Source organism: Cervus elaphus, chromosome 28 (assembly GCF_910594005.1).
Source record: "Cervus elaphus chromosome 28, mCerEla1.1, whole genome shotgun sequence".
Classification (NCBI taxonomy): Eukaryota; Metazoa; Chordata; class Mammalia; order Artiodactyla; family Cervidae; genus Cervus; species Cervus elaphus.
Genome location: NC_057842.1, coordinates 28,493,963 through 28,509,045, shown reverse-complemented (window position 1 = coordinate 28,509,045; position 15,083 = coordinate 28,493,963). Strand labels below are relative to the sequence as shown.

The window sequence follows — 15,083 nt, the reverse complement described above, 5'->3', positions numbered from 1 at the left end:
TGACACAATTCAGTTTTTGTTGCTTTTGATTTGGAGTTTTTATTTATTTACTTTATTTTTGAGGCCCTAAAAAGCTCATGTAGGTAGTTGCAGGGAGACAAATAGTTGACTAACAATTAAACAGAAGAGGAGGAATTAGATTCTTGAAATAGGGTGATATATGGCCCCAGACCCCATGTATCAGAAATTGACTAATGGTATTATGTTAATTACAGCTGTGCCACGCATGAAAGAAGGAGGAAGGCGACGGGAGAGAAGGAAGAGGAAGGAAGCCTCTCGATTTGCACAGATCAATCAATAATTGACAGTGCTTCCTTGTACAGATCAATAAATGACAGTGGTTTCTACTAGCAATCTTATGGAACTTTATTAATGAGGCAAGAGAGTAATATCCAGTCTCAGTCAGGAGGAGTCCTTGGCACCATAGCAGTGAGACACTGCATTTATAAGAGCTAACAAACCTTAGGGTCATTCTCTGTTTTATCTCCTAAAAGTACTTAAAAGTCAAGGATAGTGCCTCAAAGGAGAACCTCAGCCTTTCATCTTTCCGACTGGGCTGAAGGCAAATTCATGACCAAACCTCCATCCAGGTCATAAACGTATGTCATGTTTGGTCTCAAGACAGACACCAGAAACACAGCAAATAAAGTCTGTCTCTCCACCTGCATTAAAGACCTTCTCCATTAGAGCTGTGACTCCGAGTGTGTCGAAGAGTTCTCCAGACTAAGGATGTTTGCCCAGTTGATGAAGAGTTTCAGTTGTTGCTTTTAAAGTACTGACCCATGGTCACATAGCCTTCTCCACCTTTCATCCACTCGTGCATGCATACATGCATGCTAACTCACTTCAGTCGTGTCCAGCTTTTTGTGACCCTATGGACTGTAGCCCACCGGGCTCCTCATCTACTCATACCCTTAAATAAAAGTCAGGTCAATTATGTTAGACTATAATCCAGAGGATATCCAAATTCTTGACTGGTATGTCATAAATTGTCCATTATTTTAAATAAAGAAGTCACGAGTTACATGTCAGAAGGTTTTCTTTTTCCTTTCTTTTTTTTTTGAGGGTGTGTGTGTTGTGTGTGTGCGTGTGTGTGCAAAGTCACTTCAGTGGTATCCAAGTCTTTGCAACCTGATGGACTGTAGCTTGCCAGGCTCCTCTGTCCATGGGATTCTCCAGGCAAGAATATTGGAGTGGGTAGCCATTCCCTTTTCCAGGGGATCTTCCCGACCCAGGTATCAAACCTGTATCTCTTACGTCTTGGGCGTTGGCAAGCAGGTTCTTTACTATTAACCAATTTTTTTTTTTTTTTTTTGTAAAAGGACTTGGATTTGCCCTATGGCTTTTAAAGTAAAAATTGCTTAATCTTGCAAATGTTCAATATCTTCACATACTTGCAAATGTTTACAAAGATTTTATTCAGAAGTTGCAAAGAAGGCTGAGAAGCGTTTCATATGGATAATTGAGACTCAACAGCTAAAGTCAACAGATTTAACACAGACAGATTTTTGTGGCTTTCAGAATTAAAGCACCAGGACCCCCACTCACATCTTTACATCTGTCTCCACATTTGCTTACGAGAAACTGAGCGCTTAGCCAACCCCAAGGCTGTGAAGGGCCGTCCTGGAATAGGAGCCCCCAGCCAACGCAGGGCACCACACACAGCTTTTGACTTTTCGCCCGTTAGTCAGTTACTCTGCCCAGATTTCCAGGAGAAGGCCAAGCCGGCCCGGTCCCCCACTGGCCCCAGAGCTGCGGGTGACCTCCCAGAAGCACAGAGGAGCTCGCGGGGGCAGCTGCTGTGAGGTCTGAGACTCCCCCCAGCACTGAAGCGGTTAACTTGGAGGAAGACCCAGAGAAAGAAAAACAGACTGAGGACTGCCTTGTGCTGGGAGGAGGGCTAGAAAACGAGGCTGTTGCTGTTGTTTTCATTGTGTGCACTCTAATCAGGGAGAGTAAGAACAATGATGCATGTGATGCTGATTTTGGAACGCGTCCATGCAGCTTTTCCCAGGCTAGACAGCCTTGGGAACCACTGATAGAGCGGCACACCAGGAGCACAGCCTCAATCACCAAGCCCAGGGCAGGGCAGCCTTTTCTGCGGATAAAATATGTGAGGGATGACAAGAATCTTCCCAGCATGGGAAGTGGTGGTAACAAAAAAATACACAACGGGGTGGGGGCGGGGGGGAGGAGGGAAACTGTGAGGGTTTTGCAAATCCCAGCCCAGGCCATGGGGGACGTGTTATTTGAAAGATAGGGGAACTTCTCCTTCTGCCCACCCAACCCATTTTACTTTTTTGTTTGTTTGTTTCTCTCTTTGCATTCAACCGGCCCTCCCTTTTCTTCCCCGCTCCCCTCCCCCCAAGCTCCCTCCACCACACTTTGAAGCAGAGATGAAAGCCCTGTGTTGTGGCTGCCGGCCCCAGTCAAGCAGGGGGACCGCTGAAGTGTGCTTTAGTTTAAGACGCTGTATTTTTCTCCCAAGGAAAAGGGGGGAAAAATCAGCTTGAAACAATACATCGTGTTTTGCTGGAGAGCATCCTTTATGTATCTAAGGTTCAAACGTGGTCCTAATTTTTCAAAGCTTTTGTCTCCAAAGGATAAGAGAAGAGCTTAAAATGTGGTGTCCTCTCTCAAAGTGAATGCCTATAACTAGGAGGGCTTGGGAGTGCAATTGTTTAATAAAATAGAACAAAAAAGAGGCAAGAAGCAGCCACATGAGCTCTTTGGTATTGACACAACAGCAGGTCACAACTTTCTCAACTTTTTTTGACACAGCTCACTTATTTTGAAATAGCACATCCAAGCTATGAGGTACGAAATGATTCTGAAGGAATGACTTCCATACATTCACTTAGTTATTTGGCTACCAGGTTTAGCAAATAAAAATTCAGAACACCCAGCTAAACCTGCATTTCAGGTAAACAATGATAAATCTTCAGTGTAAGTATGTGCCAGGCAATATTTGGGATAAACATATGCTAAAAATTCACTTATATATTTATTTATCTGAAATTCAAATTTAACTAAATGCCCTATGGCTACTCTAGTAGTTAGGAGAGTTTTTAAATCAACTTTTTCTTTTGCAAAAATTTATGTGAAAACATTTGTAAAGCCTTGTTATAACGTGAATTTATTTGCGATTCATCAAATTTGAACGTAGGAATATTCAGCATATCATTTTTGCAACAACACAGACGATCTGTAATAAGGCCCTTTTGTGCCCCTGTCAACCCATCCCTTAAACATAACACATGTATATAGAACTACACACACACCTGACCCCCCAGCATGAATATCCCACAGGGATTTTAAAAGGATTCTATGTATGTAATTTTTCCATCAAAGAAAGGGCTGGTTAATGTGTTGCCTCGAGCAGTAGGTCAATATTTATAATCAACTCCTACCATGGAAAGTGCATATGGCTCCCACTTGGCCATTCTTAAAACTGCGGCTGCTTTGTCCAATAGTAATAGCTCATGCAGTCTAAATGAAGCATAATTATTTTGGGTTAAAAAATTTTCCCCAATATATCTACTTAATGCCCTGAAACCTGGTTTTATTATTTTATGTTTACTTAAAATAAATGTGCTTATAGACACAAAATCAACACGAAGGAGCCATCTGGAAGGCTCAGCTGATGTAATTCTGGATGTCATGTCTGCAAATCTCCCATGTACACTCTTGTTCGTGTGAACTTGGGTTCCCTTGAACTTGGACAAAGTAGAAGGCCTGGTATTTTTGCCCCTCACAGCTGCCAATCATGGGGACTGAAGAAGGCGCTAAAAGAAAAGCTAAGAATAAAGGAGAAGATTTCTGAGTCATCTTTGAACTCTCAGGGTGCATGAAATTCAAACAGTGCTTAGATAAGTGGTGAAGGCTACATTTAATCCCGTAGTTGGAAGATTGTTGAGTATCATCTGAGGAGTTATGTCTCCCTTGGACTGCTGCTTTCCTCCCTACCAATACTATTTTTTTTGATTAGGCAAAAGATTACTTTGTCATAAAAATAATTATTAATCAAAATTTCAGTGTAAGTTCTCTGATGCTTCCTCTTTCACTGGTACTAGGAAAGGAATTACAAGAAAATTTCCTGAACATCAGTATACTGTTCAGGAAAACTAACAGGATTTCAACTTGAGGATTGACTTAAACTTGGATGTTTTTACACAAAGCTAGATAGATAATATTACATGATCTTAAATCATACAATTTTCTAAATGTAGTCAAGAAAACCTCCTTAAATGAATTCAAAAATTTACTTTGTTTGTAAAAAAAAAAAAGAGGATAGATATATTCACCTCCTCATCCCACTGTTGAAATACTATCTATACTTATCCCCATTTCCACTCAATACTTATACAAAATGATAGCATGTTTACCTAATTAATCTATGCACATGTTTAACTGGTGAAGTAGCATGATGATTGACTCTGGAGAATTCTGTCTACTTTCAGTTCCGATACTAATAACTATATGATTTGGACAAATCTAGTCTTCATTGCTAGTCGAAAGACTGAGAAATAACAAGACACTTAGTGTCTTCGAAAAATAATGCAAAACCAGATGTTCAAAAACTCTTTCTGATATTACATCAGTTTCCACCAGTTGGTCTTCTTTCTACTCTAAGTATCCAAAGGCAATACTGCATCAATTAATTTCACTTAATTCAACTTTTTCTATGGTAATGGCTTATTTAGGGGAAACCTATGCCCAAGCAGAATTATGAAGAAGTATATATAGAGGAGTGAAATTATCAACTATTAGGTCTATAAGTCCTCTCCTTTGGGAAATTAGAATTTGTGAATACTGCATCTTGGCCACTGAATTTTCAAATAAGGACAACACATGGATATACATGAGTATCTATTCGCTCAGATAGTGTGCCAATTTGTGGGTATCGCAAATTCAAGGATTCCAGCTGTGCCGGAGTACAGACAGACACCCAAGGAAAACATATAATTTCTTAAAGACAGCAAATGACACTCTCATTGCTTTCAGCAGTATCATCAAATAGAAAAGGACTTGGATCACTTATAGGATTGATATGGCATATGGCAAATGCTGTTCTTTTAGGGGGAAAAAATGCAAAATATGGAGACTGGGAACCAGGAACCAATCAAGGGAATATCTAAAAAATGAAACAAGCATCTAGCTTGCTGATCAGAACCAGGCCCCAAGGATTATTGTGGAGAAGTCATTGAAATCATCAATTGGGTCGAGGGAGAGTAAAAATGACAACCTGGATAAAGGGATAGAGAGAGAAACTGCACAACAAAAGTCTCACAAGGGAACTGTTAGAGCCCAGAAGTCCTTTCTTCAGAACTTCAAGCCTCTGGGGTCAGTTTTCTTCTCTCTGGAGCTCCCTGGCACATGAAATCAGCCAGGTTCCTGCTCATTCTTCCCAGATTCAGACTTCAATGATCTGAGGCAGAGTATTCGCCAAAAAGGGAATTCATTGCTTTCTCTGTTCTTAGAGATCTCTTCTTTTCCTTGACATATCATTCCAAGGGTCTTTTAATAAGGAGATCATGTAAAAGTGAAATCACATACCAAGTTATCATGTATGACTTTGCCGCTGCCAGCAGTTGATTGCAACGAAAGCTTTTTACTTACTTAAATATATGTTCTGGGAAAAGAAAACAAAACAGGGTTTTGCTCTAGCTCACATGGTCTATTTTATGTTTGTTTTATTATTTTCCTCTTTATTTTAAGAATTAATCAAGTCCTTCAAAGGATAGATACAAACTGATATATATAAAGAGTTTCTCTCTCCAATATAAAGTTTTCTATACTATTTTTCACACATCCTACTTTAACTGGGCCACATTTTTCAAGCTGGCTTCCTGTTACCAACTGTCTCTCAAAATACAGAAAATTCGCTCAATATTTCACATAAGATGGCTAGAAAAAGTTCATATGTAACACCCACTTCCCTTCTGATTTCTATGTTCACCTTAGAACTCGGTTTCCTCCCTTTTAAAGGGAACAAAAGGGAATCCCTAACAGCTTGCCCAGCACCTCCTTAGCTGGTTAGAGGAGCCTCACGTCTCCTCTCCTAATCAGGTACTAAATACCCTGGACTTGGAAGATTGACCCCAATTCAGATGAAAAATTTCCTGTTTTCTCTAAGATGGTAAGTCACTTTTCCTTATGTCCATGTGTGAACATTCTAGATGCTCTGCCCCAGCCTCCTTCTTCCACTCACTGGCAAGAAATGGAGATCCTTGGGGCACACGAGCCACCAGCACTGTCCTCTTCCTTCTCTGTGAGACATAGGTGTCATGTCTAACTTGTTTCTTCCTCAAACTGCAGTCCCAGAACAAGAATTTGTTCATTCATTTAACAATCCTGTAACAAACAGTATACTAGGGAGCAGATGTTATCTGCCAGAAACTTTGCCAGGCAGATACAAAGGTAAGCAAAACAGATGTGGTTCCAGCCATCAAGAGGTCCAGTGAGAGAGATGACCATTGGTTGACTGCTCACTAAAATGTATGAATAATTTAAAACTGGTTAAGTGTTGTGAAGTATGGGTCTCCTCAACAGCTCAGCAGATAAAGAATCTGCCAGCAATGCAGGTGAGGCAGGAGACATGGGTTCGATCCCTGAGTGGGAAAGATCCCCTAGAGGAGGAAATGGCAACTCACTTCAGTATTCTTGCTGAAAAATCCCAGGGACAGAAGAGACTAGCTGGTTATAGTCCATGGGGTCACAGAGTCAGACATGACTGAGCAAAGAGAAGTTACAGAATATCATGAGGGTATAAGGATTTCTCAACAAATTTCTCACAAGTGCCCTCATACAGTGTCAAAGCACTGATTAATTTTTTTAGGGGAGGAGGGATGGAGAGCATAACTTGAATGCTTAATGCACATCAATTAGTTCAAAAGAGGCTTCCCCAATGCTATGTCCTTCTTGAATTTGGTAAACCTTATATATTCACTGTTTATAAACTTTTATTACAATCCAGTAACACAATGTTAGTTTTCTTCATTTCTACATGCAAGCAGAATTGACAGATTTTGTATGGTATCAATTTCTAACTGGTTTGAACTTGCCAACTCCTGCAAACAATCATATACATGTTATAACAACTTTGTCTTTTCCCAAATTCTGAAATATACTTCACTAAAAGGTTATCTTCTGCTTTAAGAATTTGCCTTCTTTTTGTATCTGGATGAAAGTGTTGGTAATTAGTCAATCAATCATGTCCGACTCTCTGCGATCCCTGGACTATATTGTAGTACACCAGGCTCCTCTGTCCATGGGATTCTCTAGGCAAGACTACCAGAGTGGGCTGCCGTTCCCTCCTCCAAGGGATCTTCCCAGCCCAGGAATCAAACCTGGGTCTCCTGTGTCACAGGAAGATTCTTTACCATCTGAGCCACCAAGGAAGCCCTGTGTCTGAATGGAATGACTGTAAATGTTCTCAGTGACTGTTTTCCAAGACTTATACAGAAAATAATACATGCTTATGAAATTTGTAAAATTGCAATTAAAAAAAAAACAATAGTAAAAAAATTTCATTCCATCCAGGAGATAAAAGATCCAAAGTAACAAGCTTTGGAATGCCATGTATGTTAGTAAACCAACATTTTCTCTCTTTGCCAAGTAGAAAAGTTGGCAATGATAGATGTCAAAATACTTGATTCTTCAAGAGATTTGTAGAAGCTTCCAGTGACCTTAAAACCCTTAATCTCCATTTCTTGCCTTTAAAACATGTAAGCGATTTCAGTTACACCATTTTCTCAACTGTATCATAAAGTTTTTTCAAAATGTATTAAAGATGGCAGTGCTTCCACTATTTATTTTTTCCAAATTCTAGCACAAAACTTTAACAGCTCAAAAAAGAAGAAGAAGAAGAAACCCACTGCTGCTACTGGTAATGACAATAATAAACTCTGCCACTTGCTGTCTGTGTAATCTGGGGCAAGTAAATTATTTCTCTCATCTGTAAAATGAGTGAATTAAGACCTGTCAAGATTAAAGATAACATGTGAAAAGTGTCTTAGACTTACAAAAACTCCATGAATTGCCATGGGACAGTGGTGATTATTATAAGATGCTGGTGGTTTAATTTATCCTCCAAACAAAAGAAAACAAATACAGAATCCCATATGTAAATCATATTATGAAAATAAGAAAACTTCAACAAAATAATTCTTTTTTATAAACTGGATTGAGCATTCAATCATGTAGTTAGCAAAGTTAACAAGTTCCTACATGAAGCTATGCTGTTCAGGTAGAATGAAACAGCTGGGCTCTGAGAATGAGACCAAAGGGGGAAAAATTGACCTAAAATTGCAACCAGAAAGATCTCTGGTTATGAGACATCAGAGTCAGAGGATAAAACAAAACTGGCAGCTCCTTGGGTGGTTCAGTGAGTGGAAGTTCTGGGTTTGGTTAGCTGACAGCCCACCAGAAGAGTGAAGAAGAGTTAGGAAATCCATCATGGTGCCAATGACCCACTGGAAATTGTCCATTACATTTAAAAATGAAATCAAACTTAAACTAAAAGGACTAGTGTTGTATGCTGCAATACTGTATGTGGTATCATTTGATGCAATAGAACAATCTTTTCTCACAACTTACAGGAACTGCTGTTACCAACTTGCACATTATTGAGTCAACCAGAGGTGAGGGCAGTTACTATGACTGGTTTAATATATTATGCTTGTTCATTCTTCACGTGGTATTTATCCCAAAGGACATCATGCTCCGTAAGATAGTGCAGTTTGCGTTGCCAATTGGTCTGAACTTCTTAAAGCTATTTTCAGAAACCATGATTCTGCTCTTTGGCAATACAACCAACTCATACATTCTACATTTGGTAAGCAGACACTAGTTCCTGTAAAATTGTTTATTACTTAAAATTATCTACAAAGACAGTCCACTGGAAATACTAAACTGGGACTCCAAGCAGACTGCTAATAATTTAGAAGCAAATGCTTCCTGATTTAACCACTTAGGGGAAACTACCAAATTTACATTCTCTAAAAAAAAAAAAAAAACTTTAACAGTACTTCTGTTGCAATTTGCATAACATATGCTATGCATACAGAGATCTTTAAATAGGATTAGGTTAATCCACAGTCTTAACCTTAAAAAGTGTTTGACTTTGTGTAGCATGGTCTCCAAATGGGTGAGAGTGACCCGTGGACTGGTCCTCACCACCATGAAATACTTAGCAAGAATCCATCAAGCACTTGAATCTCAACTGAACGCCTTGGATTTACAGTTACAGTGTGTCTTCTGTTCCTAAGGAACTCTCTTGTTCAGAGGAATTTACAAGTTGGCAAGAAGATATCAAAATTCAAATAAGGTATATGTATATAAAAAATATATATGTGTGTGTTTCAACACTCAATGCTAAGAAAGCAAACAACCCAATTTAAAGAATGGGAAAGAGACTGGAACAGACACTTTACCAAAAAAATCATGAATAGCAAATAAACACATGAAATGATGCTAAATATTATTGGTCATCAGGGAAATGCAACTGAAAACCATAGTAAGATACCACTACACACACATTAGAAGGGCTAAAATTAGGAAAACTGGCCATAGCCAGGATGGGTGAGAATGTAGAAGAACTGAAACTCTAATGTGTACGTGCTGGTAAGAATGTAAAATGGTACCCCCACTTTGGAAAACAGTATCTCTTTCTTTTTTAAAATGGTTCTTCATTCATAAATTTGATGCAAGTTTACAACATTTATTGTACATTGCCAAATAAATATGAAGTGAAAATAAACTTTCTTAAAAACCCAAGAACCAAAAAGCAAAGAATGTCAAACGTGCAGTTGTCAATATGCTAGCCATCTTGCTAAATCTATGAGAAGGCGTCTGAGAGGCATGTTAAAAGATACAATTACGGAGTAGTATGGACAAACTTCTAGGCATCACTATTGACCTCCTAGTCTATGTACATAGTTTGTCCTTGGATATGTAAAAAGCATAATCTGGGTGGCCTTACGTGGCACATCTTACTAAGGAAGTTGTTTTGAGGTGAGGAATAGGATGTGGCTGGGGGTAGGGTTAGGGGCATGCTGAAAGCTGGAAAGCAAGCTCATTCTTGATGGGTAAGAAGCCAGTTTTGTTTGTTGACCGCTGTGTGAGTGTGTGGGTGTTAGTTGCTCAGTCACGTCTGACTCTGTGGCCCCATGGACTATAGTTCACCAGGTTTCTCTGTCCATGGGATTCTTCAGGCAATAATGCTGGAGTGGGTTGCCATGGAAGGCATGTGTGATTCAGTAGGCAGGTCCCAGTGGTGTGCGTCCCCAAAGCTGGTGATAAGGAATGGAAAAAAAAATATTCAATACAAACCAATATTGGGTTTTCAATAGAGAAAAATGAGGTTAATTAAACGAAATTGCTATTATGGACAGTTTTCTGTTAAGAAATATTGACTTGCAGAAAAAATTGAGAGCTGTAAGAAAACAGCAAAAATTTAGTAGGGTAGGGGGAAGGATTGGTGCACATGGAGACAGATATTGTTTCTAATTTCTTAAGGAGAACTCAGTTGTGGAGTAGGACTAGGAGAAACTAAGATTGTTGGGCATCTGTCTGCTGTATGTTGATTTATTGTAATGGGAAAGCTAACAACTAATAAGAAAGTTATAATAGCTGTTACTTATTGAGACTTCATTAAATCCAAGCTCCAACTTGTTCAAAAATCTTTATACAGAATCCAGTTTAATCTTCACAACAACTAAATGAGATAATTATTATTGTTTCCATTTTGTAGGCAAGAATATCAAAGACTAGAGACTTAGGGAAATTGCCCATTGACCACACAACATGGAAGAGGAAGAGTTAGGACTTTAACTTGGGTGTTACTTAATCTTTCATTTATCCAAAAGTGAGACCAAGAATATAAAATTCTATTCTAAAAAATAGTAAATAATATAATTACAGGAACTTCTACTTAGTAATTATTGTCACTAATTAACAGAGAGACCAAGAATGTATGAGAGGCAGAGAAGAGTAAAAAACGAAGAACATCTTGTTAACAGTCACCACTTCAAGGCTTGTCCTACCTTGAAGTTCTCCAGGGTCATTCTAAGACAGCAGGGTCAATCATCACCCATTTTAATCTGTCCTCCAAAAGGACCTGTGAAATATGAAAGCAGTTTGTTTTCTTTCTAAACAAATTACACTTCTAAACTGAAGTTTGATTTTCCTAGAAATCCTGGAAATTTTGCACAGATGCGATAGAATGACAAACATAAATTTTTAAGTTGCTCCCTACCCTGAAAAAATGTTTACTTTCCAATGCTTCTTGGCACAGGTCTCATGTTAGAATCATCTGGGATACCAAGGCCACACCTCACATCAGTGAACTCAGTCTCTGTGAGGTAGGCCTGGGCATCACCATAGACTTTTATATATATATTAATTTATATAATTTTAAAATTTATTTATTTTTGGATGTGCTGGGTCTTTGTTGCTGCACAGACTTTGCTCTAGTTGCAGCAAGGAGGAGCTACTCCCTAGTTAAGCGGCTCGGGCTTTTCGTCGAGGCGGTTTCTCTTTTCGCAGAGCGCGGGTTCTCGGGCACTGGGGCTCCAATAGTTGCAGCATCTGGGATCAGTAGTTGCAGTTCCCAGGCTCTAGAGCACAGGCTCAATAGTTGTGGCACACAGGTTTTCCAGAGCATGTGGGATCTTCCCAGATCAGGAATTGAACCTGTGTCTCCTGCACTGGCAGGCGGATTCTTTACCACTGAGCTCCCAGGGAAACCCCCACCATAGTCTTTAACCAGCAACTCCATCAGGTATTTCTAACATAAAGTTTGAGCACAGAGTTTGGACACTTCTGGGTCACAGCTAATTCATTTAACTAGTAGCCCACAAGTCATGTGACTTTAAAAGCTATGTGGTAGCCTCATCTATGGAAAATGGAACTGCATCATCTGTGCCTCCTTGTCTCACTCAAGAGGAAGCAAACATCTCCACTTCTTGCAAACAGCCTACCCTACCCAAAGATCAGAAGAGGCCCTGGATCCCAGTTCAAGTTCCCTGTCCTGCGTATGGATCACAGGGGCCCCAGGAAGCAGTGAGAGATGGTAGGCTCTACCAAGAGCAGGCCAAGTGGCAGTCTCTGCTGTTTGGTTTTTACACTCATGTCTTGTAAAAGTTTGGGAAGGAAACACACATATGTAAGTGTCTACATCAACATAATATGTATAATTTTTCAAGTTTTCAGAGATAAACATCAAAGGACTGAAAGGTCCTTCCGCTTACAGTTTATCAGGAAAGGAAGAAAAATATACATCTGGAAATACCTGATGTCATTCATTGCAGAATGATCTGAGACCTTACTTTCTCCATCTCTTGCACCCCAAGCACCGGCATTGCATGTACTTCACAGGCAATGGCTGATGCAAAGTGATTAGATAACAATCAGAAAACTCTGGATCAAATCCAGGCTCACTCCCTAGAAGCTCTGTGACCAGGTCACTGATGACCATGACCTGTAGAAAAGGGGAGAGATACTACCTCTGGATACCAAGTCAAAGAGGAGGTAACACATATGAAAGGATTTTATATGAAAGCCCTGTATATAAACTGTTTTGATTATTCGTTTCATTTGCATTACATGAGTTTTAGCGCCCTGCCTCTGGGCAGGAATGAGGCTAACCTCAGACTAATTGGAACCAACGCTTGACAGCTTCCCATTGCCTGCTTCCATGTGCTGTGGAGGCCTCAGCCTTGACTCCTGGGCCCCCAGGTCAGTGGAATGGCTAAAAGGAAGTGCAGGTGATCTCATCATCCACTTGGTACACTGGATTGATTGAACACTGGCAATTATTGGGAAGCATCATGTCCTTGATGACAGGGGGAGCTCCATCACAAGGATCACCACCATCACCACCATCACACCTGTACCTTACCCCCACCTCCAGCAGGTGGCCAGTGACTGATGGGAGATACAAAGCCTGGCTCCTTGGCCTCAAGTAGGGCAACTCTGCAGAGAGATTTAAATTTTCCACAATCAGATCAAGGATCACACCCTTGCCTGGCTCCTTCCCCTTCCTTATCTTGCTTCCCTCCCTCCCTTACAAGGGTTTCCTGAGAAACGCTGATCAATAAATCACATACCTTGTTGACAAAGGTCACAACTGAATCCTTGTCTGAGGACCTGTCTTTAGGCAACCTCACTAAGACAATTATATTAAAGTTACCTGCTCTATGTTTTATCTACTGAATATTTTAAAATAGAACCTTAGCCTCATTATTCAACCATTTGCAGAACACTTCTCCCTGTCATCTAGCACTGATTAGAAAAGAATGTAAAATAATTTAGTAGTACCCCAAACGACACACATATAACAGGGTGAATCCGTACAAATTCAGCATTCCCATGTCAATGTCATCTAAGTAGCCAGAGAGAGGGAGCTAACATTAGATCTCCCAAAGAAGCAGAAGAGAGTTACAATCATCTCCTGAGCTTAGAATAATGGCTATTCCTAGAAGTTTGATAAAAGTTAGGGAATCTAAGAATTTGATGGGAGTTAGGGATCCTCTCCCCTCAATAGGCACAAACCACAAATGTATAATATTTTGCATGAATTTTCATAATGTTGTTAGCTTCTGAAGTAAATTCTAGATCTCAAGTAAATGTTGTTAGCTTCTGAAGTAAATTCTAGATCTCAAGTAAAGAATGTGGGGCTGTAGCAATATGACCTCATCATTTGAAGGATTAAAAATTGCTTATATTTAGTACTGCTAAATTAGTGCTAATAATAAGTTTAATTCCTATCTCATCTTCCATATTTAGCATATGGGGGGAAATCTACTAACACTCTACCCAAATGGAGACTCTCAGTCCCTTCTCCCGGGAACTGTGGGCCCACATTTCCTGAGAAGCTGCCTGCAGATTGTCCTGAAGCTGCCAGCTTGACACCAGGAGGCCCAGACCTCTGGTTCACAGACATGTCAGCCCACCCCAGCCCCTAACAAGGCTGACTCAGAAGCAACGAGGCCCAGATTTAACACCATTTGGAATTAGTCCCATCCTTTCCCTCTGCCTACCCCCATCATGCCTCATTATCACTCCAAACATAACACCCTCCAGAAGTCTCTTCTCTTCCAACTATCTCCATACTGTTTTCCACTTCCTCTCCTCTCCTCTATCTTCTCTCTGATCTTCCAGATCTTTCACTCTTCCCTCTGGATCCTCCACGCCAAGATAAACAAAACTCTATATACCCTCTACCTCTTTATTGAATGTTCATTTCCTTCATTTCTTTACCTTAATTAAAACTGGGCTTTTCCACTATAGAAGACAGCATAGAGATTTTTTTAAAAACTAGGAATAAAACCACCTAACAGTCCCACTCCTAGGCACTTTACCCTGAGGAAACCAAAATTGAAGAAGATACATGTACCCCAATGTTCATTGCAGCACTGTTTACAAAAGCTAGAACATGGAAGCAACCTAGATGTCCATCAACAGACGAGTGTATAAAGAAGTTGTGGTATACAAACACAATGGAATATTACTCAGCAGTAAAAAGGAAAACATTTGAGTCAGTTCTAATGAGGTGGATGAACCTAGAACCTATTATACACAGTGAAGTAAGTCAGAAAGAGAAAGATAAATATCATATACTAACACATATATATGGAATCGAGAAAGATGTACCAAAGAATTTATTTGCAGGGCAGCAGTGAAGAAACAGACATAGAGAACAGCCTTATGGACATGGGGCAAGAGGAGGAGAGGGTGAGATGTGTGGAGAGAGTAACATGGAAACTTACATTACCATATGTAAAGTAGGTAGCCAATGGGAATTTGCTGTAGGTCTCAGGAAACTCAAACAGGGGCTCTGGATCAACCTAGAGGGGTGGGATGGGGAAGGAAGTGGGAGGGAGTTTAGAAAGGGAGGGGAAAAAATAAAAAATAAATAAATAAATTAAAATAAAAATTAAAAAAAAAAAAAAGAAAGGGCGGGGATATATGTATACCTATGGCTGATTCATCTTGAGGTTTGACAGAAAACAACAAAATTCTGTAAAGCAATTATCCTTCAATTAAAAAAATAAATTTTTAAAAATAGAAGAAACAAAAAC

General features: G+C 39.8%; 1 long non-coding RNA gene across 3 annotated transcripts in view; it reads right to left on the bottom strand.

The window, feature by feature from the left end:
• LOC122685585 overlaps positions 1–14,832 on the bottom strand; it is a 97,192-nt gene extending 82,360 nt beyond the window's left edge. For 2 of the 3 annotated variants that reach the window (XR_006338452.1, XR_006338453.1), the window contains exons 1-3: positions 14,777–14,832; positions 12,902–12,975; positions 11,046–11,119 (exon numbers count right to left, since the gene is read on the bottom strand). This is a non-coding gene — a long non-coding RNA (uncharacterized LOC122685585). Of the gene's footprint in view, positions 1–10,018; positions 10,293–11,045; positions 11,120–12,901; positions 12,976–14,776 lie in introns of those variants that run through there. The other variant, XR_006338451.1, reaches the window with a different exon arrangement.
• Positions 14,833–15,083: the final 251 nt, after the last annotated feature.